At 44.1% G+C, this 11,101-nt stretch overlaps 1 pseudogene; it reads left to right on the forward strand.

Annotated features, from left to right (window-relative positions):
* Positions 1–318: 318 nt before the first annotated feature.
* Positions 319–967, forward strand: LOC100408977 (nucleolar and spindle-associated protein 1 pseudogene; annotated as a pseudogene).
* Positions 968–11,101: the final 10,134 nt, after the last annotated feature.

Consider the following 11,101-nt stretch of genomic DNA (forward strand, 5'->3'; position numbering starts at 1 on the left):
ACAATTCCAGATATTCCCTTTATGACACAGCAAGGACTCTAGACTCCTGTTGATCATGTATCTTTTCTTCTAAAATCGCTTCTTGAAACCACCAATTCCTTGGGTTTCAGGGACATGCCCATGTAGATAGGTAGCACACCACCCATCCCTGAACTAGCCACTAGTCATGGGGAGGTGGGTAGGCAGCTGGCATGCTCTAATAGGCTAGAGTGTCAGATCTAAGGGGAGTACTTTAGGAATGTCAGCAGCATATTTGGCTGACAGTGTGGGAATAGATGTCAAGGAAGCATCAAGTGTCTTCTGTAAGAAAAATCCAGTGTCGATATAAATGTTTGGTCAAAGCTGGAAGTGGAGCCAGGGATTTCAACCACGCTACTGGAGTTGTGTGATCTGTCTTCTGAGTATCGCCAGAATTTCAAATAACAATGGTCGTCCCCTCCCTAGAGGAGCTGGACCCCCTCAAGTACAGCGACCTGCAGAACTTAGCCGAGACTCTGGGTCTCCGGGCCAACCTGAGGGCAGACAAGTTAAGAACCTTGAAAGGCCACATTAATCATGAGGCAAGAAAAGGAAATGAGAATCAGGATGAAAGTCAGACTTCTAGCATCCTCTTGTAATGAGACAGATACAGATCAACAGCCAGGAACAAGCCGGGAGAGAGCCAACTGGCCATGTCACCAAAACAAAGAAAGCACAAGACTGTGTGGACCCTGACTCCCAGCAGGATCATTCAGAGATTAAAATAAGTGATCCCACTGAATTCCAGAATCATGAAAAGCAGGAAAGCCAGGATTTCAGAGCTACTGCAAAAGTTTAGCTCCTTGGTGCTCATCCGGAGAATAAGAATGCTGTTTCCTCAGGAAAATGTGGAATAAATGGTAACAAAGATTCAAAGATACCTTCAGAAAGAAAAAAATCTCTACACAGATGGGTCATCCAAACCTGGAAAAAAGAAAAACTGCAATGACTACTCCAAACTTTAAGCAGCTTCATGAAGCTCATTTTAAGGAAATGGAGTCCATTGATCAACATATTAAGAGGAAAAAAACATTTTGAAGAATACAATTCCATCAGTGAACTGAAGCAGCAGCCCATCAATGGAGTCATGACTCCAGTACCTCCAAAAGACTCTGTGGCTTCTACTCCCATCAGCCAATGACTCTCTCAAGACCACTCTTACGGTCCTGCATGTCAGTACCTTGGGTCTGAAGGGGTCACTCAAGCCCTCTGCTATCTGAGTTAAAATAGATGTCAGGTTTTCAGCTGCTACTAAAGATAATGAGCATGAGCGTTCACTGACCAAGACTCCAGCCAGAAGGTCTGCACATGTGACCTTTTGGGGAATACCCCAAAAGGCGAGGCTATGCTTGGGACACACAAAATAAAGACCACCAAGAGGAATTCTGCTGTTATTACCCCATTCAAGTTGACAACTGAGGCAATGCAGACTCCAGTCTCAAATAAGAAACCAGTGTTTGATCTTAAAGTTTGTCTCATCCCCTCAACTATGAAACACACAAAGGAAAGCTTAAACCATGGGGGCAATCTGAAGAAAATTATCTGAATGGAGATGTCAACAGAATTTCCACAAGAAAACTTACAAACAACTCCGTCTCCAGACAAAGGAAGAGCGACGAAGAAACATGAGCGAGAACGAAAGGAGAAAAGGGTTTTGGGAGTGCGAAGGGGCCTCATTTTGGTCATGATGTCCTTGCCTACTCCTATGTCCTGAATGGTTTTGCCTAGATTTTCTTCGAGGGTTTTTATGGTGTTAGGTCTTATGTTTAAGTCTTTAAGATTAGTAATTTTTAACATCGTGTAAATATTCCTGTATTGAGAACCATTTTTCCTTTTGTAATTTTTTGCTTTCTTCCCCACTTTAGTCATGAGAGTTTTTCTGCTAACTGTTCATATTCTATGTAATGTCCATGGGTTCTTCATGTGCTACACTCTCTGAAAAGATATCACCTTAAAGCTCAAATTCTTTGGGATGGTTTTTGCTCAAGTCCCTGTACAACTCAGTTTTCTAATGAGACCCATCCTAAGATTCTGGTCCTAGATTTTTAACGTCGAGCTCCCCCTGCTGGTTCTAGTATGAACAGAACTGCAGTCTTCTGCTAGGCAATAGCATTTACCTGTTGGCAGCTGGAGACTGGGTTTCACCAAGTTGGCCAGGATGGTCTCAATCTCTTCACCTAGTGATCTGCCCACCTGGGCCTCCCAAAGTGCTGGGATTTCAGGCGTGAACCATGGCACCCGGCCTAATTGTTTTTTCAGAGACACAGTGTTGCTCTGTCACCCAGGCTGGAGTACAGTGATTAAGATCATAGTAACTCCTCACAGGCCCAAGGGTTCCTCCTGAGTGAATGTGTTCTCTTTCCGGGTCCACAAGGGGGCATAGTTTTAGGGGCAAGAACTTCCCAGTGCCATGCCCCACTCCCATCTCTCCATCCAGAAGATTTAAAGGTCTCTAATTTTCACGGCTGCGGGAAGAATCAAGTCAATCACTCCAGCGGAAGTCCTAAAGAAATCCTTTCATTGGCCAGAGGTCTTGGAGAAGGTGGGGGTTCCTCCTAGATTAAAAAGTCCCCTGCTTCCAGACCCCTTCAGACTCAATGTTTGGATCCCCTCCCCTGCCCTGATGTGGAAGTTTTTCCCTCTTTCTCTACCTAAAATAAAATCACTTTTGCAACACACACACAAATCTGGCACTAGACAAGGATGCCCTCTCTCACCACTCCTATTCAATGTAGTACTGGAAGTTCTAGCCAGAGCAATCAGGCAAGAAAAAGAAATAAAGGGTATTCAAATAGGAAAGGAGGAAGCCAAATTGTCTCTATTTACAGATGACATGATTGTATATCTAGAAGATCCCATTGTCTCCACCCAAAATCTCCTGGAACTGATAAGCAACTTCAGCAAAGTCTCAGGATACAAAATCAATGTACAAAAATCACAAGCATTCCTATATACCAATAACAGACTTAAAGCCAAATCAAGAATGAACTGCCATTCACAATTGCTACAAAGAATAATATACCTAGGAATACAACAAAGGATGTAAAGGACCTCTTCAAGGAGAACTACAAACCACTGCTCAACGAAATAAGGACACAAACAGATGGAGAAACATTCCATGTTTATGGTTAGGAAGAATCTATATCATGAAAATGGCCATACTGCCCAAAGTAATTTACAGATTCAATGCTATCCCCATCAAGCTACCAATGACCTTCACAGAACTGGAAAAAGCCACCTTAAACTTTATATGGAACCAAGAGAGCCCACATAACCAAGTCAATTCTAGAACAAAGAACACAGGAGGCATCAGACTACCGGACTTCAAGCTATACTACAAGGCTACAGTAATCAAAACAGCATGGTACTGGTACCAAAACAGATATAGACCAATGGAACAGAACAGAGGCCTCAGAGGCAACACAATGTATCTACAACCATCCGATCTTTGACAAACCTGACAAAAACAAGCAATGGGGAAAGGATTCCCTGTTTAATAAATGGTGTTGGGAAAACTGGCTAGCCATGTGCAGAAAGCAGAAACTGGACCCCTTCCTAACACCTTACACTAAAATTAACTCCAGATGGATTAAAGACTTAAACATAAGACCTAACACCATAAAAACCCTTGAAGAAAATCTAGACAAAACCATTCAGGACATAGGAGTAGGCAAGGACATCATGACCAAAACACCAAAAGCATTGAGAACAAAAGCCAAAATAGACAAATGGGACCTAATCAAACTCCACAGCTTCTGCACGGCAAAAGGAACGGTCATTAGAGTGAATCAGTAACCAACAGAATAGGAAAAAATTTTTGCAGTTTACCCATCTGACAAAGGGCTGATACCCAGAATTTACAAAGAACTGAAACAGATTTACAAGAAAAAAACAAGCCCATTCAAGAGTGGGCAAAGGATATGAACAGACACTTTACAAAAGACATTCATGAGGCCAACAAACATGAAAACATGCCCATCATCACTGGTCATTAGAGAAATGCAAACCAAAACCACATTGAGACACCATCTCACGCCAGTTAGAATGGTGATCATTAAAAAATCTGGAGACAACAGATGCTGGAGAGAATGTGGAGAAATAGGAACACTTTTACACTGCTGGTGGGAGTATAAATTAGTTCAACCATTGTGGAAGACAGTGTGGCAATTCCTCAAGGACCTAGAAATAGAAATTCCATTTGACCCAGCAATCCCATTACTGGGTATATATCCAAAGGACTGTAAGTCGTTCTACTATAAGGACACATGCACACGAATGTTCATTGCAGCACTGTTTACAATAGCAAAGACCTAGAACCAACCCAAATGCCCGTCGATGATAGACTGGATTGGGAAAATGTGGCACATATACACCATGGATTATGCAGCCATAAAAAACAATGAGCTCAAGTCCTTTGTAGGGACATGGATGAACCTGTAAACCATCATTCTCAGCAAACTGACACAAGAACAGAAAATCAGCCACCACATGTCCTCACTCCTAGACAGGTGTTGAACAATGAGAACACATGTACACAGGGAGGGGAGTATCACACACCGGGGTCTGTTGGGGGAAAATAGAGGGACAGCAGGGGGTGGGGAGTTGGGAAGAGATAGCATGGGGAGAAATGCCAGATATAGGTGATGGAGGAAGGCAGCAAATCACACTGCCATGTGTGTACCTATGAAACTATCTTGCATCTTCTTCACATGTACCCCAAAACCTAAAATGCAATAAAAATCTTATTTGATAAAAAAATCTGTTACAAAAGTTACTTAATTTAGTGTTGAGTGACTTAATGAAATTCTGCCCTCTGATCCATTTCAGACATCAGTGATCTTAACAGCTCATTAGAGCCATTTAGAAAGTTATGGATATAGTCAAGAATTACCTGAGGATACCCCTCTTTTCATTCTCTGTTCCACAGGAGCTACCCTGGTGACCGATTCTGCAACACATCCAAGCAAAAGGTAGTTTTGACATTTCCACAGTGAGTTTTCCAACCCAGTCAGTCCACTTGACCAGCTTCCTGGAAGACTTGCTAAGTGAACACCTATAACTCATGGAACTTAGGCATAAGGTAATAAACTGTCCCAATGCTTTTGCACCTGGGATCAAAAACCATTTAAGCAGGTGAGATCTATAGTTACTAACGAGGACCCATACCCTGGCTCAGACATAAGTGAGTTTACAGACATCTAGAGGTTGAGATTACTCAAATTCTAAGCTTCTCAGGTACAACTCGGCTGGCCATGAATAGAAGTTCCATTTAGATAACCGCAGTGGGGATCGTAATTGACTACCATGCCTAACTGAGGTGCCATTACAGGAATACTGAGGCAAGCCCATTTCAGTAAGATATGGGGTGAGTTCCCACATGTCCAGTCCAGTGTAGTCACTTGCATCTCACAGGACACAACCCAAGAACTTAGTTTTCCCCAACCCTGGATCAAGGCCCTAGAACATAGCAAGGCCCTTAAACTTCCCCTAAGCCTCCACATTTAGGTGCTTCCCTCTGAGAGCTTTTTTGCAGCTTTCAGTTTTCACCAAGTCCCTGCCTTACACCAAATACAACCCAAGCTGACCTAGCCCAAGAGCCCACTCCTGGGTGCAGAGGATTGTCCAGATTATTGGAATGAGGCTTCAATCAGTTTCAGACATGAGATCAAAGTCACAAAGACACCAACAATTTTGTTTCCTGTCTTGCTCAGAAGTCTGCAGATCCACGTCCACAAGGAGTTCCTGGTGATCAGCATACAGAAAAGGACTAAATGAGAGTTGGCAGCAGTATCCACTCAGAATGAAGGGAACTAGAATGAATTGCTTAGTCAGAGCCTCTTCCTCCCTTTGATACCAGGAGAGTCTCCTAGACCTGCTGATGGCAGAGCATAGAGTTACACTCAGTCAGATTGTTATCCACACAGAACACAAAGGCAAACTTCTCACTGATCACCAGGTGGATCCACATCCCACTTCACCCATCATGATGATGGATGAGATTCTCATCTTAAGTGATGATACAGACAAAGCAAAGAAATAGGGAAGAGAGTGGTTCCCTGGCAAAGGCTCCACCCTCACGCCTAAAAACCCATGGTGCTAAATGGGAACAGGCATTCCTGTTTTCACGCCCAATTGTTGCCTTTTCCAACACCACCCTGGTCTGCCACACCCCTATCCTGTGCCCATATAAATGCAGAGCGGAGGGGGCCGCAGAGGGTCCTATCATGTTATAGCAGACAATGGTCTGCCCAATTCCTTTTAGATTCTGACAAGAATTTTAAGAGGTGTAGCAATTGCTTATGTTTGTTTCTTAGCAAGGTTACATTTCCTGAGCCACCTGATCTAAGAGATGTGCTTGAAGTAATATTCAAATATAGGAGCATCACACACTGGTTTTGTCTCTATTGTATTAATCTATTATGGATCCCCTGCCTGATATGGTCCACACACCTGGACAGAACCAGGGTGACACCATTTTCTTGCTCAACTCAAGGAAAACCCTAAGCCAGAGAAGGTTTACTCATAACGGCTAATGCATGTATATACCGAACTTCAAAGTTAAAAATCCTCTGAGTATTTAATGCAAAGACCAAATCATTTGTAACCAATTTCAATAACAGCCCTAAGCCACAAAACAGTGAAGAAAGTGTGACCCATATGTTTTATGTTCAGCCAAATGGTCCCTCATGTGAGACTCAATACTGCTCCAGTGAGCCTTATGGAATTCACTAGAGAACAGGTTTCAGAAGGAACATCAGAGGTGAGACTAAACTGCATCCCTGCCAGAAGACAGTGCTAGGAATCAGCAACATGTGTTAGGAAACAAGACAAAGTGTTTTCCATGCCGGTCCATCTACCTCACCCTCATGACCTGGCCAAACCTTGAAGTTTTTTCCTCCCGGTAGTGGCTGATCCAGCTATGGGTTCTTGGAAATTCTCAGCCTGCAGTTATTTGGGCAAAACTTGGGAGAACTTTCCAGAAGATGCTGGACTGGGTCTTGGGAGGAAAGCATGCAAGGCTGCTTTGAAAGAACTTTTGCTGGGATAAAGCCAAGAGGCAAGCCTGCAAGCTGTGAGGGGTCACATTCCAAAGACATGCCTGTAGCAAAGGTATTACTTGAAAAAAATAGCACAAGCGCCCTATTTGACCTACTCTTCCTCCTCCAGCCACTGAAGTCATTAGGGAACCATATGGAGGTTACCACCATATCCTGCAAATTCCTTTTTACCACTCTACCCCCTCACCTCCTGGTCCTCACATGTCTACAAGTGCCGGCACCTACACTTTTGCTGTTGGACTGTCCTTTGAATGTTGGACCATCTTTCCCACACTCACAAGGAGCCAGAAGTACCTGCAGGTTTACACACACCCCCCTCAGAACCAGTGCCACTATTAACAAGTGACTGTCAGCTGCAAGGATGCACACGACCAAGGTGCAACTCAGCCTATAGTCTCCCTTTGGAATGCAAGGGGCCTGCCAAGCCCAGGATTTTTCCTGCCGTCACAGCCTTGCTTGGCTTCTTACCAGCCCCAGTTGTGCCTCCTCACTCCTTTACTGGTCTCTTAGAAGTATTTCCTTCATTACTTCCACATGACTGTTCTGAAGCGCCCCAATATGGTACTTGGTCTCACTTGCACTTCATGACTCAAGGCACTTCATTTTGTGGATGTGCTCGTTGGTTTCAGTGAAAGGAACTGACTGGGCTTTTCCCTGTGAGCTCCAGGCTTCTGGGGGACCCTCCATCAGAGGCCTTCAGTGCTCTGCCAGCATCTCCCTAGGCCCCTCTCCCCACTCGAACTTACTCCCTTCTCGGTAAAGGAACAGGAATGCAACTGCCAGTGCCTGTGGTCTTTTGAGGCTGCCCTATGATTGGGCATGGAAATTTATATCCCTGCCATGGCTGGCTTTAGCCCGTGTCAGATGGGGTAAGGAGGTTTAAGTACCTCTGGCTCCACAGCAGATTAGAAGCTGAAGTGTGACCTGTACTGTCTCAAGGGCCTCTGCCAAGGTAAGCTGTATTCCCCTCTATCAGACTGTGGTATCACACCTTCGAGTCACCACCTCATCCACCCCACTTCTGTCACTCCATGGTGTTTTGCTTGGTCATATGGTAGCAACTCAAACTCTCATCTTAAGGTCTGCTTCTAGAAAAAGTATGAACCACTCCAAATACCTGACCTAGCCACATTTTCTGTGACTGCCACCCTGCTTCTGACCAAGTTTCTATATACAGCAGACTCATTCCATCCAGGTAGAGGATGGTGTCATATCTGGCCTGGCCAACTTTCATCTGAATATCTATATCTTATCACCTGCTTGCTTCTAGTTTTGGCCACAAGGATGTGGCCCCAGAAAGCATGAACTTTTCTAGATCTGACGGAAAAGCTTGTCAACATCCAAAGGCATCCCAGAGTTACTATCTAGCTGTACTCTCTTCCAAGAATAAATGTGGGTTCAGTGCTAAGAAGATCTGAACCAGATGCTACTGAGGCACATGTTCTGGGTTCAGTGAACTATGCAGCTATCCATCGCTGTGATCAACTTCCTGGATTTGAGAGGCCTTAGGAAAGTGATCACCTTACAATGCAGACAAGTGGCCCCAGGTTAGAAGGTACCTTTTCAGAAAAACTCTACCTCAGGCACAAGTGAAAGCCACCTGAGCTCACATGCTTTCAACACCAGTTTTTCCATCTTTAGCCATTACCCAGAGTCCTGCTGCTTTTATGCCTCAAAGTGATTAAGGGTATGTTTTAGGTGCTTTCAGGTAAGTCCTGAACTTGAATATCATCCAATTATACTTCAAGTTGAAGAAGCTTCCTATATACTGCTGTCCCCAAAAGTTAAGATACAGGATCCAGTAACCAAGTGGTAGATGTAACATGGCCCCTTGCCAGTACCTGTGACCTACTTGAAGTGAGTGTCCCACAGCTTTGGCATCTTCAGAATTAGAGCTTCTGATCCCCTCAAGAGAAACGTGTCCTCTGAAGATAGAGTGGATTCCATAGAATCAAAAGCTTTAATTGGTCGCTTAGGGTTTTTGTACCAAAGACCAGAAGGCAGACAGAAGTTACTCTACTGGTAGGGGTCAGCAATCCTGGTTATGATGAAATCAGTCTCTGCTACAAAGTGAGGGAAATACACCTGGATGCCCCTTAGTGCCAGCATTAGTGGTGACAAACAGTTATTGCAGCAACATAAGATATGGTATGATCAGAGATGAGCGGGTGCCCAGATCTCTTGAATAAGGCTGAGTGACCTACTGAGTAAGGAATCTCAACCAGCAGAAATGCTGGCTGAGGGTGGAGGGGAGTATAGAACACACTGTTAGAGATGAATATCCATTAGTCACAGGATTAGTGGCAGCTGTGGGGAGAATACCTTCTCATACTGTTATTGTAGTGTTTGGAAAGGGGGGTTCTTCAGATATTGATGTGTCAAGCGGAGACAGTGAACTCAATGTTGGATCCCAGTGGGTCCAGATGTGTACAAGGTAGGCTGAGCAGTTTCTCTTGCATATTTGCTAAGTGCATCCAGAGCTCACCTGCAGACACATCCACATGCTGATCAATCATGAGCAAACTCATCAACTCAAAAAAGCTATTGTTTCTAAGCAGAATAGAATCCAGACGCAGGTGATGCCACTGGCCAAAGGTAGAGCATGAAGGCAGACTTGACACATCTGAGTTAATCACACCTGCTTGCTAGACAGTGACTTGCTACACAGTGACTCATGATTGCATTGGGTTCTGGCTGTCCAGGATACTCTTAGTAAAAGCTAGATTACTGGGGCTTTAGCTACATCTGCAAGATACAGCTACACTGTAAAATCCTTTCAAAGCAACACAGGTTAGTGCCCAGTTACACAGGCACTAATCCGTCTACTTCAACATACCAAAAACGCCATCACATCTGGTGAATTGTAGTTTGAGAGACAAAAGTCACTTGAAAGGTGCTAACATATGAGAATCCACTTGGAGTTTGAGAGTTTCTGAAAAGCTGTATCATTAACTGAAGATGTCCAACTATGCAACAGTATCTGAACATACTACATTAGCAGGCTGTTCACTTCAAGTGTCTTCAAGTATGCTGTTTGTGAGAATGGTATTGATAAACACATGATTTATAAAGATAGGAAATCAACCTACATGCTCAGTGGTAGACTGGATAAAGAATGTGGTACACAGGTCATAGAATACTGTGCAGCCACAAAGAATGAGATCATGTCCTTTCCAGGAACATGGATGGAGCTCTGGAGGCCATTATTCTTAGAAAACTGAGGCAGGAACAGATTACCAAATACACGAATACAGGCTTGCACTTAGGTGGGAGCTAAGTGATGAGAACACGTGGCACAGGGGAACAGACACTGGGGCCTACAGAAGTGGAGAAGGGAGAGGAGTGGGAAAGCTAATGGGTACTAGGCCTAGTACCTGGGTGCCAAGATCTGTACAAACCCACATGACACAAGTTTAAGAATCTATAAGAAATCTACCCACAGTAATTAGCCCCATCATGAGTCTGAGTTGCTGTTACTGAGTGGCAGCAGGAATTAACATGTCTACAACTCAGGATTTAAAGGAGAGAGTCTTGGTGCTCACTGAATTGGCAAACTGCAGCAGCCATGGCCTATTCCAGGTGAAGTAGCCAAGGGCTCAGACCTCTCAGGGATGAAGATTTAATGTATTCCACTGGGGAAATCATCTAGATTAAAAGTGCTAGCCACAGATAACCAAGACCTACGAGTATGAGAACAGACATGTCAATTACATCTATTGGCCCAACAGCAGAGTATAACTTGGAACCAACCGTATCATTGTCACTCTAGGGTTTGTGGCTGGGAATCACTTTGACAGTGCATAAGTTTACTCAAAGTCAAGGCAGGACATGGATGATCAATCCATTGGCATGTTTTCATCTCAAGTCTCCTCGACAAAATTCACCTACAGCTGCAGTACAGTTCCAGCGTGTGCAAGCTTCACTTCAGGCACTTATGTCTGATCGTCTATCTACGGACTTTCTCCACCACCATAAAGAGCTTCCTCAGTCTGCTAGCTGGACAGCCTGCTTGCAGAGACAACCAG

This window comes from Callithrix jacchus, chromosome 3 (genome assembly GCF_049354715.1).
Source record: "Callithrix jacchus isolate 240 chromosome 3, calJac240_pri, whole genome shotgun sequence".
NCBI lineage: Eukaryota > Metazoa > Chordata > Mammalia > Primates > Cebidae > Callithrix > Callithrix jacchus.